Below are 17,791 nucleotides of genomic sequence, written 5' to 3'. Positions count from 1 at the left end.
CTGGTGTAGGGGAGGGGTGAGGGGGAGGAGGATGGAGGGGATTGCCCATACTCAATACAGTAGCGTATGCTCTACACTCAGGGCAGTTGGCTGAGCCAGCCACAGGAAAATTGAAACTGAAAGTCTCAATCATGTCTGACTCTTTGCGACCCCATGGACTATACAATCCATGGAATTCTCCAGGCCAGAATACTGGAGTAGGTAGCCTTTCCCTTCTCCAGGGGATCTTCCCAACCCAGGGATTGAACCCAGGTCTCCTGCATTGCAGGTGGATTCTTTACCAGCTGAGCCACAAGGGAAGCCCAGTGTACTATTCACCCAGTGGTTGAATGGTGACCTCTCCAAACTGGTCCACTCAGGGTCTCGGAACTCAAACTTACTTGGAAATAGATTCTTTGTAGATGTAATTACTTACATTACGATCAGGTCATATTGGATTAGGAAGAGCTCTAAATCCAAAGTGGCTAATGTTATTTTAAGAGGAGAAGAAGATGCAGAAGGGAGGCCATGTGAAGATGAAGGAAGATGCTGTAGAGGGTTTGCAACAAGCCAGGGGAAATCAAAGATGGCTGGAGACACCTAGAAGCCAGAAGAGGCAAGGAGGGGTCTCTCCATAAAACCTTCAGAGGGAGCATGGCTCTGCCCACACCTTGATTTCAGATTTTCAACCTTCAGAGAATACATTTCCATCTGCTCTTCTAAGCCACCCACTTGGCAGTATTCTGACTTCTGCCACAGGAAACCTATCCACCTGGTGAGTTTTGGATCTCAGAATGGCTGAGCCATGTCGTCATGGCTTAGGTACTCTAAAGCTGATGGCACAGCTAAGCAGAGAGGCAGTTGGGCTTCTCGGGAGAGCTGATGTCACTCTCCCAGCTGAGAAAGAGAGCCAGATACAGACAGTGCAGTGCGGTGCAGTCACTCAGTCGTGACCAACTCTTTGAGACCCCACGGACTGCAGCACGCCAGGCTTCTCTGTCCATCACCAACTCCCAGAACTTGCTCAAACTCATGTCCATAGAGTCGGTGATGCCACCCAACCATCTCATCTTCTGTCATCCCCTTCTCCTCCTGCCTTCAATCCTTTCCCAACGTCTTTTCCAATGAGTCAGCTCTTTGCATCAGGTGGCCAAAGTATTGGAGCTTCAGCTTCAGCATCATTCCTTCCAATGAATATTCAGGACTGATCTCCTTTAGGATGGACTGGTTTAATCTCCTTGCAGTCCAAGGGACTCTCAAGAGTCCAACACCACAGTTCGAACGCATCAATTCTTCAGTACTCAGCTTTCTTTACGGTCCAACTCTCACATCCGTACATGACTACTGGAGAAGCCATAGCTTTGACTAGATGGACCTTTGTGCAGACAGAGACAGGTCTATTTTGAGAGAGATGGCAATTTAACCAACAGGCAACACCATGGTCGTTTTGCTCTAAAGCAGAGGTGACAAGGTGGGAAATTGTTGAAAGTCTTGAGTTTTGGTCCTGCCCCTGCTAATTCTGGATGTGGGACTTGGGGAAAGGCACTTAACCTCCCTGCACCTCCATTTCCTTATCTGTCAAAGGCAGGAATTGGATGACATAATCTTCCAGGTCCTTTCCAACTATTGACTTGTAAACCCTGAGCCAGGAAGGTGGTTAAGTACCAGTCATAATGCTTGGGAACTGCCCCCCAGCTCAGACCAGTGTCATGCTCCCTACAGCCCTTGCCCCAGATCTGGGTTTCAAGTTCAGATCCATTTTGCTTCTTGCCTTATAGGGATTTTTGGTGAACATTTGCTTTCTGGTGGAGCCTTTCCCCCGAATATAAGATATCTGTGTGGTCTGACTGAATTAGCAATATCTAGCAGTTGCATTGAGAAGCGCGCCGGCTGTGACGGACCGTGAAGTAAAATGCCGGCTGCAACTGACCCAGCAGAAGCGTGGCGGAGAGGAGCTACCCCACGTCCAAGGTCCGGGTGGCAGCCGAGAGTGCCAGGCTGCGATGGCGCAGGAGCAGCCGAGAGGAGCTAATCCATGTTCAAGGTCAGGAGGGGAGGCCAGCGAGGAGATACACCTCGTCCAAGGTAAGGAGCAGTGGCTGCACTTTGCTGTAGCAGCCGTGAAGAGATACCCCACGTTCAAGGTAAGAGAAACCCAAGTAAGATGGTAGGTGTTGTGAGAGGGCATCAGAGGGAAGACACACTGAAACCATACTCACAGAAAACTAGTCAATCTAATCACACGGACCACAGCCTTGTCTAACTCAGTGAAACTAAGCCATGCCCTGTGGAGCCACCCAAGACAGGCGGGTCATGGTGGAGAGGTTTGACAGAATGTGGTCCACTGGAGAAGGGAATGGAAAACCACTTCAGTATTCTTGCCTTGGGAACCCCATGAACAGTATGAAAAGGCAAAATGATAGGATACTGAAAGAGGAACTCCCCAGGTCAGTAGGTGCCCAATATGCTACTGGACATCAGTGGAGAAATAACTCCAGAAAGAATGAAGGGATGGAGCCAAAGCAAAAACAATACCCAGTTGTAGATTTTGCATAGGAACCTACAATGTCAGGTCCGTGAATCAAGGCAAATTGGAAGTGGTCAAACAAGAGATGGCAAGAGTGAACGTCAACATTCTAGGAATCAGCGAACTAAGATGGACTGGAATGGGTGAATTTAACTCAGATGAACATTATATCTACTACTGTGGGCAGGAATCCCTCAGAAGAAATGGAGTGGCCATCGTGGTCAACAAAAGAGTTCGAAATGCAGTACTTGGATGGAATCTCAAAAACGACAGAATGATCTCTGTTCGTTTCCAAGGCAAACCATTCAATATCACAGTAATCCAAGTCTATGCCCCAACCAGTAATGCTGAAGAAGCTGAAGTTGAACGGTTCCATGAAGACCTACAGGACCTTTTAGAACTAACACCCAAAAAAGATGTCCTTTTCATTAAAGGGGACTGGAATGCAAAAGTAGGAAGTCAAGAAACACCTGGAGTAAAAGGCAACTTTGGCCTTGGAATACGGAATGAAGCAGGGCAAAGACTAATAGAGTTTTGCCAAGAAAATGCACTGGTTATAGCAAAACACCCTCTTCCAACAACACAAGAGAAGACTCTTCTTCAGCACCACATTTCTAAAGCATCAATTTGGTACTCAACTTTCTTTATAGTCCAACTGTCACATCCATACGTGGCTTCTGGAAAAACTACAGCCTTGACTGTACAGACCTTTGTCGACAAAGTGAAGTCTCTGCTTTTTAACATACTGTCTAGACCGTCTGTCTAGTATGAGGGAGACCTGGGTTTGATTCCTGGGTTTGATCCCTGAAGAAGGAAATGGCAACCCACTCTAGTACTCTTGCCTGGAAAATCCCAGGGACGGGGGAGCCTGGTGGGCTGCAGTCCATGGGGTCACACAGAGACAGACACGACTGAGTGACTTCACTTTACTTTCACTTTGTAGGTTTGTCATAGCTTTTCTTCCAAGAAGCAAGCATATTTTAGTTTCATACTTTATTCATTGTCCACACTGATTTTGGAGCCCAAGAAAATAAACTCTACCACTGTTTCCATTTTTGCCCCATTTTCGTGTGCTCATAGCATTATTCTTCTTAAAATTAGGGGAAAGAAAAAAAAAACCTGGTTAATACAGTTGCAGTTGTAAAGGAATGGTTATTAAAAAATTTGTGTTCAGTGGGGGAAAAAGTAGTATTTGCATTAGTATTCCATTTGTGAGTACTTATATTCACTCTCTGTGTATTTGTGAAATAAACAGGAACTGTATTCTTAACAGTTTAAGTAGTGGTGATTGCCAAGTAGATGGATATTAAGTAATCCTCACTTTGTAACACTAAATTAAGTACTAAGGTTGTTCTCACAGTAATAAATTAGCAGTAATCCATTTATGAAAAACATAACATTATATCAGGTTGTCATGACCACTCATTTTATTTTACATCATCAAAAATGAACATGGAGTCACTCTTTTCTGATTCCAGGAGGATGGGATAATGAGTTATACAAGGTTTTCAATTTAATTTCTTTTCTAATTCTATATATCTCGTTAGGCATAAAGAGTGCTGAATATTATGTACTTTAAAATATCATAAGAATAAAGCAACACATTAAAACATAATTATCAGCAGGTTATTTGCTTTCAATTACTGATTGAATTGAGTTTTAACACAAAAGTATATATTACTCTAAAATATTTTATTTTATATTCCAGATAATATATTTTCTGTTCATAGAATATTTCACATATCAGGAAATTAATTACAGTCCAACTCCTTCCACACTCAATTTACTTTAATAAAAACATACTTAACATATTTATGTTTATAAAATTAAACCTTTTGTGTTGCATAAAATTAGATTCAATGACTATCTTTCACATATATGTTTAAGATAAAGAGACATCCCTTAACCTCTTTACCCTTGTTTTTTTTAAACTCTTTTCTTTAAAGACTGCTTTAATAGGATTTGTTGGTTCTGTTTGTGTTTAATTTTAAGAAAATTATCAAGCAGTAAACACTCAATGTTCTGTCTGGTCAAGTATAATGTAATTTTCTAAAGACTATTTGGATGACGTTTTTAAAGTATGAAAATATAGTGTGTATATCTGTGCCTGTGTATGTGTGATAATTCTGCTGTGTGTATTAGTACTCACTACATCAATGTGTGTGGCTTGATCTTAAGAGGCAGCAAACTTAACCTAGTTTGAAGTCATCTTCTTCAGCATTCTGTGAACTGAAGAAACAATAATGGAATTGGGTCTGAATTTGTATTTCAGCTCACTAGCAATGTGACCTCCAACAAATCACTTTTTCTCTTTGGGACATAGTGTCTACTCTGCTAAAAGATGGGGTTAGACAGAATAATCTTTCTTGTCTATTCCTGCTACCACATTCTGTAGCTACATTAGTATGAACCTATCAAGGCAATAGCCAATTATATTGGTGTGCCTGTTTTTTTTTCTCTTTAAGCATATTCATAACAATAGAATATGTGATATCTCTAGGTCAGTTAGACCTTGGATGAAAGTGGCAATCATAAGATAGTTAGCATGTGTTTCAGGAATCCTAATGCCATCAAGCTGGACCCATTAAACTACTATTTCATTCTGCATTTTTTTTAAATGGGTAACTGGACATGGAACAACAGACTGGTTCCAAATAGGAAAAGGAGTACGTCAAGGTTGTATATTGTACCCTGCTTATTTAACTTATATGCAGAGTACATCATGAGAAATGCTGGGCTGGAAGAAGCACAAGCTGGAATCAAGATTGCCGGGAGCAATATCGATAACCTCAGATATGCAGATGACACCACCCTTATGGCAGAAAGTGAAGAGGAACTAAAAAGCTTCTTGATGAAAGTAAAAGTGGAGAGTGAAAAAGTTGGCTTAAAGCTCAACATTCAGAAAATGAAGATCATGGCATCTGGTCCCATCACTTCATGGGAAATAGATGGGGAAACAGTGGAAACAGTGTCAGACTATTTTTTTGGGGCTCCAAAATCACTGCAGATGGTGATTGCAGCCATGAAATTAAAAGATGCTTACTCTTTGGAAGGCAAGTTATGACCAACCTAGATAGCATATTCAAAAGCAGAGACATTACTTTGCCAACAAAGGTTCGTCTAGTCAAGGCTATGGTTTTTCCAGTGGCCATGTATGGATGTGAGAGTTGGACTGTGAAGAAAGCTGAGTGCTGAAGAATTGATGATTTTGAACTGTGGTGTTGGAGAAGACTCTTGAGAGTCCCTTGGACTGCAAGGAGATCCAACCAGTCTATTCTAAAGGAGATCAGTCCTGGGTGTTCTTTGGAAGGAATGATGCTAAAGCTGAAACTCCAATCCTTTGGCTACCTCATGTGAAGAGTTGACTCATTGGAAAAGACCCTGATGCTGGGAGGGATTGGAGGTAGGAGGAGAAGGGGATGACAGAGGATGAGATGGCTGGATGGTTATCACCAACTTGATGGACATGAGTTTGGGTGAACTCCGGGAGTTGGTGATGGACAGGGAGGCCTGGTGTGCTGCGATTCATGGGGTCGCCAAGAGTCGGACACGACTGAACGACTGAACTGAACTGGTCATTACCTGACCTGGAGAAGGAAATGGCAGCCCATTCCAGTATTCTTGCCTGGAGAATCCCATGGACAGAGGAACCTGGCGGGCTACAGTCCATGGGTTTGCAAAGAGTCGGACACAACTGAGCACAAACACACACACACACACCATTACTTGAAGATTCTTGATACAGTGTGTAGAAAATCCTAAAGACATCGGCAAAAAAGAAAACTATTAGGACCCATCAATAAATTCAACAGAGTTGCAGAATAAAAGTCATATACAGAAACCTGCCCTACCTTCAGCTATTAGTTTACCACTTGAGTACCATATATGTCTCTGAACAGCTATTTTTGTATTACCCTTTGATGTAGAGGTTAACAAAATGATTGTTAAGGGAACTTAAATGCACATCACTTCATCAATATCTTTATTTATAAAAATATTTTGGTTTTGATTTGCTAAACAGTGCAAAGTATAAGATGAAACATGATAACTCTTTAATACCACCATAATTATAAACTGAATATAAACTTCTGGTGTAAGATCATCAAAGAAACTAAGTAACTGAGGATTTCAATGGTGTTCTGATGAATCAAATTAGTTTAGAACTGGATCTAGAAATTCACTTTTTTTCTTCCTGCAGAATCCATTTAGAGAAAAAAAATAAATGATTTTATATGTGTGAAATTATACAAATAATTGAAATCTTGTTGGATAACATGTGACTTCAGAAATGAAATCACAGACAGTTTATGAGGATAAGAAGGTATTGGTTAGTAACATACCATTGAAAAACTGTTATATTCCAAAGTAGGAAGGTGAAGGAAATTGTTTCAGCAGTAAAGAAACATTGAAAATAATTAAGGGTAAACAAATTAATAAATAATCACTATATTTAATAAATCTATTAATTTCATAAATTTAGCAAAAGAAATAATAACAGATAAAATAAGTAGAGAGTCCATTTGAGTTTCATTATATGTCTTATTTGACAGGAGGAAGATGATGTAGACTTGGGGTCACAATAAATCATACTAAAAAATCATTTAACCGTCCTGATACGATCAATTTTCTTCAAGTGTGAAGAATTAAAGTTTGGCATTTTCTAAAGTTACAGCATTCATGGGGGAAAATACAAAACTAGAAATCTAATTAATCTCATGCTTGCATAACACAGAAAAGTGAGGGCAAGTGCCTTAGAGATTTAACTCCCAACTGTCACTAAGTAAAAATTAAGTGTGATCTGTCTACATTGTTCACCTGCCAGAGGCAAGCTCAGGAGAACTTGCTCATCGCAGGTAGGTTTCTGAGTTGCCACATTTGAAGAATGAAGAATAAGATTTCAAAAACTAAGGAATCAAATACTTAGAGACTTGTAAATGAACACTTTATTTATTTATTTTCTTTGGTTAATTATCTGTAATCTAATGGAAAAAAAACATTGTATTTATTTTTAAAATTAATTTATTAACTTTAATTGGAGGCTAATTACTTTACAATATTGTGGTGGTTTTGCCATACACTGACATGAATCAGCCATGGGTATACATCTGTCCCCCATTGTATTTCTTATTAAAGCAGGACAAATCAGATTTATTTTGATTAGGAAACAATTTTACATATGTATATCTTAAAATTAAGGGGAAAAGTTGGATTTTTTTTTAAGCACTGTGAAAAGGTATAACAAAGATATAAGATTTTTTTGAATATTTTAACAGTAAAAAGTGTCATATTGTTCATGTTGTGTGTGCTCAATTACTCAGTCATGTCTGACTCTTTGTGACTGCAAAGACTGTAGCCCAACAGTCTCCTCTGTCCATAGGATTTTTTCGACAAGAATACTAGAGTGGGTTGCTATTTCCTTCTCCGGGGGATCTTCCTGAGCCCCAGATTGAACCTGTGTCTCCTGCATTGCAGCCAAATTCTTTGCTGCTGTGCATAATGACTTATTACAATACTAATACTATTAATAATTTGTGCAAATTCAATCCATAAGAACCACATATCATATTTACTCAAATCTAAAGCAAAATCAGTTCATCATTCATACTCCAAATGTCATATCAACAGAGTGCATGCACACACAAGCACTCACGTGCACATACATATAAACATACACACAAATAGAAGCTTATATCAAATATATGTTTGCCACTTTTGTCCCATCTATTTTTAATGAACAAGCAGGGTTAAGATCAAAAGGGATGAAAATGCATTAGCTAAAGTTTCTTGTTTCTAGAATTTTTCTTTATCTGGTCAAGAGATATGTCCTTTGATAGCAGACTGCTCCTGCACGTGAGTAATAATAATGTGTCAAAGCAGTAAAATATTTCTAGAGATAATTTTACTAAAATATATTGAATGCTCAATATCTACACTAAAAAGTAGAGCAGAGACAATAATACCATATTGTTCATTCTTTCAAAATCAGAGATAAGTTCATTCTGTCATTATTTAATACACAATAATGAGCAAACTGGGCTCCCCAGGTGGCTCAGTGGTAAGGAATTCGCCTGCAGTTCAGCGGATGGGGAAGACGCCCTGATTCGGGAAGACGCCCTGGAGAAGGAAATGGCAACCCACTCCTGTGTCCTTGCCTGGTAAATCCCATGGACAGAGGAGCCTGGTAGGCTTCAACATTGAGTTGAAAGAGCCAGACACGTCTTAGCAATTGAACAAGCAAAAGAACAAATAAACACATTATGATTCTTAAGTACTCAAGAAGTGTAATCACTTGTATTCCTAGTTGGATAGGTATCTTTAAAATATAAGGTTGAATACTCCAACCTCGTCTTTAATTAAAGTGTTACTTTCATATTATGTTTGACATGCAATGAGGTTTCAGTAAAGAACTGATTGCTGAAATAAAGCAAGTGAAGGTTCCAACTAGTCACATACATCATAGGTGACATCCAAATTTAGAGTCAGACTTTCTCAAAACTCCTATCCCACACTTAACCTTTTAAAATCAAATCGTGGGGAAATTTGTATGGGCTATTTTCTCAGAATAAAATGTACTGGAATTAATTTTATCTGATTTACAGATAATATTTTGTCTCAAAAAGAGTAAAAACATTGACATGTCATTGTTTCAGTCATTTCTGGAGCATTTTTACAAGAAGAATAAAGAAGAATGGATGGGGAAAATTGCACTTCCTTGAAAGAATTCCTTCTCTTGGGAATTAGTAGTAGCCCTATAATCAAAGTGACTCTATTTACCACGTTCTAGTTGTTTATCTCATTATTCTTGTTGCAAATCTCGGGATGATCATTTTAGTTAGAACAGACCCCCAGCTGCACACATCCACGTACTTTTCCTCAGCCACTTCTCCTTCAGTGACCTCTGCTATTCCACAGCCATGACCCAGGATGCTGGCAGGCTTCCTCATTAAGAACAAATCAATCCCCTTCTATGGCTGTGCTCTACAATTCCTGATCTTCTGTACCTTTGCAGATTCTGAGTGTCTACTGTTGGCGATCATGGCCTACAATTGGTACATGGCTATTAGCAACCCCTTGCTTCATACAGTCAAGATGTCTGGCAAGGTGTGCTCCCTGCTGATGGCTGGGGTGTATATGGTGGGAATTATGGATGCTTCGATAAATACAATATTAACTTTCCGCTTATGTTTCTGTGGGTCAAATGAAATTAGCCATTTTTTCTGTGATGTTCCTCCTCTCCTCTTGCTATCTTGCTCAGATACACAGGTCAATGAATTAGTGATATTTATCATTTTTGGCTTCATTGAACTGATCACCCTCTCAGGTCTTTTTGTGTTTTACTGTTATATCAGCCTACCAGTGGTAAAGAGCCACTCTGCTGAGGGGAGGTTCAAGGCTTTCTCCACCTGCACCTCCCACCTAACTGCTTTGGCAATTTTCCGGGGAACTCTGCTCTTCATGTATTTCAGGCCAAGTACTTCCTACTCTCTAGACGAAGACAAAATGACCTCCTTGTTCTATACCCTTGTGATTTCCCATGTTAAATTCTCTGATTTACAGCCTACGGAACAAAGATGTGAAAGAGGCTCTGATGAAATGTAAAAATATAAAATGGTTCCATTGAAAATTTGCTCGTATACATTTTCCTCCCAATGTTACACAATAATATATGAAAATCAAAATTGGTTTGACTAATGTTGTATGATTCTGTTTGTATTTGTACTATCTTCCTAGCAATATGTATGATTTCCTAAATGCCACAGGTTTCATTTTATATCTTAAACTTCTGTTTAATACTCCTTATTTGTGGAAAATTTTCAGACTCTTTATTTGTCAAATTTGTGTTTCTTCAGTCTTTATATGTGTTAATTTTTTAAATTTTCCGAAAGTTAGTGTTTTCTAAGTTGCTGTTGCACTCTATGTGGGCTTTATTTCATCGTGACTCCATCTGCTTTTCTACTAATGAATCTTGCCATATAATGGAAGTGACCACTGTCAATTAAATAATTATTAAAATTATTTCTAACAGACTGTAATTATGACATAATATAAAAAGCCTTGCTGTTGGTCAGTCACTGTTGGTCAGTCACTGTGTCCATACAAGTCAGGCTTCCCTGTACATACACATAATCCTAACATCATTTTTATTTAAAAACTAAAAGCCAAATAGTGTAGAAAACATCCAGTTATCCCTTCAGAATGTAAATATGTTGAGATTTTTGCTGATTTTACAAAATCTTTGTTTCATGACTGTGTTTAATGGAGAGTGTTTGTGTGTCTGTGTAAGTGTGTGAGGGGGAATGGGTATGCATTTGTTTGCTAATGTGTTGAATGAAAACAAAGTGGCTACATAAGGATTGGTGAACTGGGAATTAGGAATGCTTGCAGATCAGAGGCATTCACTGTTTCTGAATAAGTATAATATTGGGCATTAAGGGGGCCAAAGGCAAACTATTCTAAAGGTCTATATTCTATGTGCAATCAGCTTACTTGTATGAAATATCAGATGATAAATTACATCATATCTGTTACTTATTCCTGAGAGACTAAGGGTTCACCACCCAGGGACCAGACACAGATATGATTATATAATCTGGGTCAGGCAGTAGGCAATGCTGAACCCTCCTGCAGACAGAACTGCGTGCAACAAACAAGTCAGGAGTTCTGGGACAGGCACTGATATCTTTGCTGTTTCTTTCATTTATATTTGAGATTTCCTTATTTTTTAATGCTTTTTTGAAAGAAGGTATTTTATATAAACAAAGGAACATATGAAATAGTACACACATTTTTATTTTAGTTAGTTGTACAAGTTGTTTATTTTAAATACATATAAATAGGGAATATAAAAGGAGCAAACATGCATTATGGAAATGGTCAGATGTTTTACTATTTTAAAAATTTATCTGTTATACTATGCATTATGTGTAACATACATATTATATTTCTATAAATGCTTTAAGTTTTAAAGGAAAGTATTTTTGCTTAATTATGTCTTTCTAAGCAGATACACGAGTTAAGTCCTAGGGTTGAAAACCTGCACAGTGATCACTAGACCACTGTTCCAGTGCTCTTCTCTATCTCTCATCTACATTCAATTCCTGTTTTTTAAGAGGACAAGTGGAGGAGAAGGGAATGACAGAGGATGAGATGGTTGGATGTCATCTCTGACTCAATGGACATGAGTTTGAGCAAGGTCTGGGAGTTGGTGATGGACAGGGAAGCCTGGCGTGCTGCAGTCCATGAGGTCACAAAGAGTCAGACCCAATTGAGTGACTCAGCTGACTAACTGATGACATTATATGTCACATAATTGGTTTCGGTAAAATATAACAGTTGGACATAGAATTCCATTGTCCTTCCAAAGACAAGTAATTCTTAAACCAAAGAAAGGCAGAACTCAGAGATACTGAAGAGAAATCTGGCTCAAATAAAACAATCAAACAATATTAAAATGTTTAGAGAATTGGAGTGGGGCCACAGCTCAGACGTGAATGTCTCTGAGGTTACAGAAGTGTGACTATGAGAGCATTTATGTTATGTGTCTTACAAAACTGTTATGGCAGAATACAAAGTGTGGAAGAGAGTAGGTTAGGGCAGAAAGGACTCACGCAGCAAACCAAGCCTTCTTCCTTGCCTCTATGACCCTTGCTACCAGCATCTCTGCAACTGGATCTCAAATGCTCTTCATCATCTCCCCAGTATAACTGCAACTTCCAAGCAGAAGAATGGTCAGCACTGGCATGTTACTCTGTGTGCATCTCAGCATTTAGTTCATAGAGACCCTTCCACCCTCTTATCCAAAAATCACCACCCTCTCTGTCCCAGCGGGTTCTGAGACATGAACCATCTATCCCTCCTATGATGAGGTTGGAGGGACTTGAGAGGTTAATGGGGAAGTGAGGACTTCTTATATTCAGAACTGGCTATAGTTCTGCCCTCTCCACAGGGGGAATAAGAAAGCAATATATTCATCACCTGTGCTTCTTACTTAATACTCTTCTCTAACACAGGATATAACAACATTTCTACATCACTGAAAAACAAAACAAACCAAAAAAACCAGCAATCTTGTCAAAAGACAAGTTATGTGAACCCCCAATTATCAGACCCTTGCTTCACTCAGAGCATATCATTTTGTTAGTATTAGACAGAAGTAGCAAAGTGTTCAGAGAAGGCAATGGCACCCCACTCTGGTACTCTTGCCTGGAAAATCCCATGGATGGAGGAGCCTGGTGGGCTGCAGTCCATGGGGTCATTAAGAGTCGGACACAACTGAGCAACTTCACTTTCGCTTTTCACTTTCATGCATTGGAGAAGGAACTGGCAATCCACTCCAGTGTTCTTGCCTGGAGAATCCCAGGGACGGGGGAGCCTGGTGGGCTGCCATCTATGGGGTCGCACAGAGTCAGACATGACTGAAGCGACTTAGCAGCAGCAGCAGCAAAGTGTTAGTCACTCAGTTGTGCCTGACTCTGCGATCCCATGGACTGTAGAGCCCACCAGGATCTTCTGTTCATGGAATTCTCCAGGCAAGAATACTGGAGTGGATAGCCATTCCCTTCTCCAGGGTATTTTCCTGACCCAGGGATCAAACCCAGGTATCCTGCATTGCAGGTTAATTCTTTACCATCTCAGCCATCAGGAAAGCCACAAACATGGTCATAAATACTACACAAGTTGGATTGAAAACAGTCTGATTTAGTTTGGATGAAAGGGCACTGCAAAACTCTACAGTGCTTTGCAAATGTATTGTTGTCAATTTTTTTTTTCATTTAAACAAAATTGGAGAATATTTCTCAGAGTCTGTTGGCCTCATGCAGTCCTAGGAAGGTCTGTCTCTTTTCTTGATTACTTACATCTACAAAAGGACCAGGGGTTTAACTATAATGATAGTAAATTGACATATTTACCCTCCATTTCCATTTCTTCTTTCACAACCAGGAATTTCCCAACAGATTTGAGTGATGAGTGCCGAGAACTGCAGTGTAACTACTAACTTCATATTCCTAGGACTCTCAGATAGAAGGCACATGCAGCAGGGGCTCTTCGTGCTCTTCCTGCTGGTTTATGGGGTAACTGTGGTCGCCAGTGTTGGGATGATCCTGCTGATGAAGGTGGACCCAAGACTGCACACACCCGTGTATTATTTCCTGAGCAATCTTTCCTCCTGTGATGTCTGCTACTCCTCTGCTGTCTCTCCCAAGACGCTGGCTGATTTCCTATCTGAGCATAACAGGATTCCATTTGACTTGTGTGCTATGCAGATGTATTTCTGGGGGACCTTTGCAGATGTGGAAAGTCTCATGTTGGCTGTCATGGCTTATGACCATTATGTAGCCATTTGCAATCCACTTCTTTATACAGTTTCCATGTCCAAAAGACTCTATACCCAGCTAATATCTGTTGTCTACGTGAAAGGTTTGGTAGATTCAGCAATCCACACCTGTTGTACATTTTGATTATCATTTTGCAGTTCTAATGTCATCAATCACTTTTTCTGTGACTTCCTGGCCTTGCTAGCCCTCTCCTCCTCAGATGCATCCATCAATGAGATAATGCTGTTCATATCCAGTAGTTGTGTTGTGGGGACCAGCATTATCACTGTCCTCCTCTCCTACAGCTATATCATAGCAACCATCCTTAGGATGAACTCAGCCGAGGGGAGACGCAAAGCTTTCTCTATGTGTGCCTCCCATTTAACAGCTGTGGCTATATTTCATGGCACGCTCCTGTTCATGCATTTCAGACCCAACTCAAGATACTCCATGGACATAGACAAAATAACCTCTGGCTTCTACACAGTTGTCATCCCCATGTTAAACCCATTCATCTAAAGCTTAAGAAATAAGGATGTGAAAGTTGCCATTAAAAAAGTAATCAGTACTAAATTGTGTTCTGAGGTTGGTGGGAATGCAAACTAGTACAGCCACTATGGAGAACAGTGTGGAGATTCCTTAAAAAACTGGAAATAGAACTGCCTTATGACCCAGCAATCCCACTGCTGGGCATACACACTGAGGAAACCAGAATTGAAAGAGACACGTGTACCCCAGTGTTCATCACAGCACTGTTTATAATAGCCAGAACATGGAAGCAACCTAGATGTCCATCAGCAGATGAATGGATAAGAAAGCTGTGGTACATATACACAATGGAGTATTACTCAGTCATTAAAAAGAATACATTTGAGTCAGTTCTAATGAGGTGGATGAAACTGGAGCCTATTATACAGAGTGAAGTAAGCCAGAAAGAAAAACACCAATACAGTATACTAATGCATATATATGGAATTTAGAAAGATGGTAACAGTAACCCTGTATCTGAGACAGCAAAAGAGACACTGATGTATAGAACAGTCTTTTGGACTCTGTGGGAGAGGGAGAGGGTGGGATGATTTGGGAGAATGACATTGAAACATGTATAATATCATATATGAAACGAGTCGCCAGTCCAGGTTCAATGCACGATACTAGATGCTTGGGGCTGGTGCACTGGAACGACCCAGAGGGACGGTAAGGGGAGGGAGGAGGGAGGAGGGTTCAGGATGGGGAACACGTGTATACCTGTGGCAGATGCATGTTGATATATGGCAAAACCAATACAATATTGTAAAGTTAAAAAATAAAATTAAATTAAATTTTAAAAAGTGAATAATTAAGAAACTTGAAATTTAAAATAAATAGTTGAATAGATGGTTCATTGCTCTGTTTGGAAGATGCTTCATACTGTACCCTACTCTTGGAGAATGCTGAGGCATGTTAGCATAAAGGCTTTTAGAAATTCCAGAGTACTCAATTTTGTATTCTGTATCTGTTTGACATAGACCACTTATTTCATAGCTATTTTTGAAACACTGCTCTTCAGAAGACATTGAATAATGACAGAGATGTGCAAAGAGCTATAGGAACACAGGAGAAAGAACTTAACCTAAACAGGGGTGGGGGAAACGGGGTCTTTGGGGGAAAAATAGTATCTGAGCTACATTTAAAAGTCAGATAAGAGTTAACCCCAGGAAACAGAACCAGGGAAATGAAGTGTACATTCCAGACAGAGGAGGACAATTAGAAAAGCTTCAGTAGGAAATAACACTGGGTCTCTAAAAGTCTCTATCTTTTGCCATTAAAGAAACTTCCCATTGTGTCTGCTGACACCTTTCCACAAGTCACATCACTATCTTCTGTGACAACCAGGCATTAAGCTAAAGAAGCTGGTGAGAGTTAGGAAGCCACTGAAAAGAATAGCATCATCAAATTCAAATTTTAAAGGTTACTCTGGCACCTGTGTGGAAGATAAAAGGGAATAAGAATGGAGGCAGAGAGAATAGTATGATGCAGTGGTAACACAGATGACTAAGTGAAAACAGGATAACCAGGTTTCTGGCTTAGGTGAGCAGGCAGGAGAGACAGCTTGGAAGAAATTCAGAAGTAGCAGAGGAAGAGTAGTCAGATTCAACTAGCAATGGAGAAATGATTACCTGTGTGGTAACTTTTTTTTTAAAGCAGGTATGGATCAATACTACTATGTGGAAAATTAACTACAGAGAGCGCTTGACTGCTACTATCTATTTAGGAAAAGTATTCTTAAATTGTAACATGCTTTATTGTGTCATATACTCTACAATTGTAACTTTTAATCACTGGTTATAGATTATATGACAATGTACCAAATTAAAATTCCCTTAATTATGGGACTGTTTGATATACATAATTTTTAAGTTCACTGTTAGGAGTTCAAATTTATAGAGTCAAAATATTGACATTTTGTAGGTTTCTGTAGCTTCAATAAGCTGTTATAGCAGATTCTCGTATGATTTTTTATTGCAACAAGTTAAGGTGATTTTCTTTCACAAGGAAGTTTTATTCTTACATATCTTTAAGAGTTAGATAATGTACATGACAGAAGGCAATTGCTTGTAGGGAGTGACTGACTGCAAACTGGTAAAATAGAGAACAGCAGCCCCAGTAAACAGGACAGCTGCTCTTAAGCTCAAAGCAAATCTTGCTATGTGGGAAACATTGCCAGATCTTTCTATTTTGAAAGAAAAATTGGAGGGGATAAAGTCTGTATGAGAAATCTTTGTATTTGCCTTTGTATTTCTGGCTAAACTTTGCTGTGAACCTACAACTACTCTAAATAATAAAATCTATTTAAAAAAATAAAAAAATAAATTGTGTTCTGAGTGATACAGTGTTTTCAACCAAAACTACATATATAAAGATTCTGAGAGCTGAAGTTCAGGTACTGATAGATTCTTGTAGTCTCATCATTACAGTCTTCTGGATATTACCCATTAGTTACCTTTGTGCATAAATTGAGTGTTGAAAGTAGTCATTGGTGATCTTAGTTTGTCTCCAGACTGAGAAAGGGGAGCAATACGCTGTTTTGCAGAGAGGGTCTTTTTTATACCTCTTTCCTTGGATAAGCCTCCTGTGAGATAGCATTCACCAAGCTATCCCTCCACTTATGTCAATTCAACTTACCATCCTATGATTCCAGTACATTTTTTAAACAATAGATTTAATAAAGTGGCTCAGCAATAAGAGAATATTAGTGAGTCAAATAGTTTTTTTGTACACTTTTTATGTACTTGTATCACTCTATAACTGTGTCATCATAGCACGTAAAATTGTAGAGGCAGTGAATAAATACTTTCATATACAAAATAAATTCATAAATAAATAAGAATAAACATAAAACCATGTGTTGTAATTAAAACCTCGATAGATGCAAGTTCCTTTCCTTTCTTGTTCACCTATTATCTATTTTGATATTTATATTGCTGGGCTTCAGAATGCCATTCAAAAACACTTATTGAATAAATGAATGAGGACCCCTTGCATTATTAAGCAAAGGAGTCCTTGTAAATTTACCAAATACACTAGCAAGAACCCCTCCCTTTGTTTCACTTTATTCTAGTATATTTACTGTGCCTTCCAGATGGTAAAGAACCTACCTGCCAATGCAGGAGAAATGAGATGTGGGCTTGATCCCTTAATGGGGAAGATTCCCTGGAGGAGGGCATGGCAACCCACTCTAGTATTCTTGCCTGGAGAATCCCATGGACAGTCAAGCCTGGTGGGCTTTAGTCCATGGGGTCGTTAAGAGTCAGGCACAACTGAAGCGACTTAGCACAGATGTGTATTCAGTGTAAAAGAAATACGTCTCTGTTTCGTGCCTCCAGACTTAGTTGAATGAGTAACAGACACAGGGATCATAGGGATTGACAGAACTTCATGCATAGTCTATTCCTTATAATTCTGCCCCAATAATATCACTAAGTAACCT

At 39.3% G+C, this 17,791-nt stretch overlaps 1 pseudogene; it reads left to right on the top strand.

Annotated features, from left to right (window-relative positions):
- The first annotated feature begins 13,193 nt into the window (after positions 1 to 13,193).
- Positions 13,194 to 14,479, top strand: LOC113898340 (annotated as a pseudogene).
- The last annotated feature ends 3,312 nt before the right edge of the window (positions 14,480 to 17,791 follow it).

This window comes from Bos indicus x Bos taurus, chromosome 1 (assembly GCF_003369695.1).
Source record: "Bos indicus x Bos taurus breed Angus x Brahman F1 hybrid chromosome 1, Bos_hybrid_MaternalHap_v2.0, whole genome shotgun sequence".
Classification (NCBI taxonomy): domain Eukaryota; kingdom Metazoa; phylum Chordata; class Mammalia; order Artiodactyla; family Bovidae; genus Bos; species Bos indicus x Bos taurus.
This window is presented reverse-complemented; position numbering and strand designations above follow the sequence as displayed.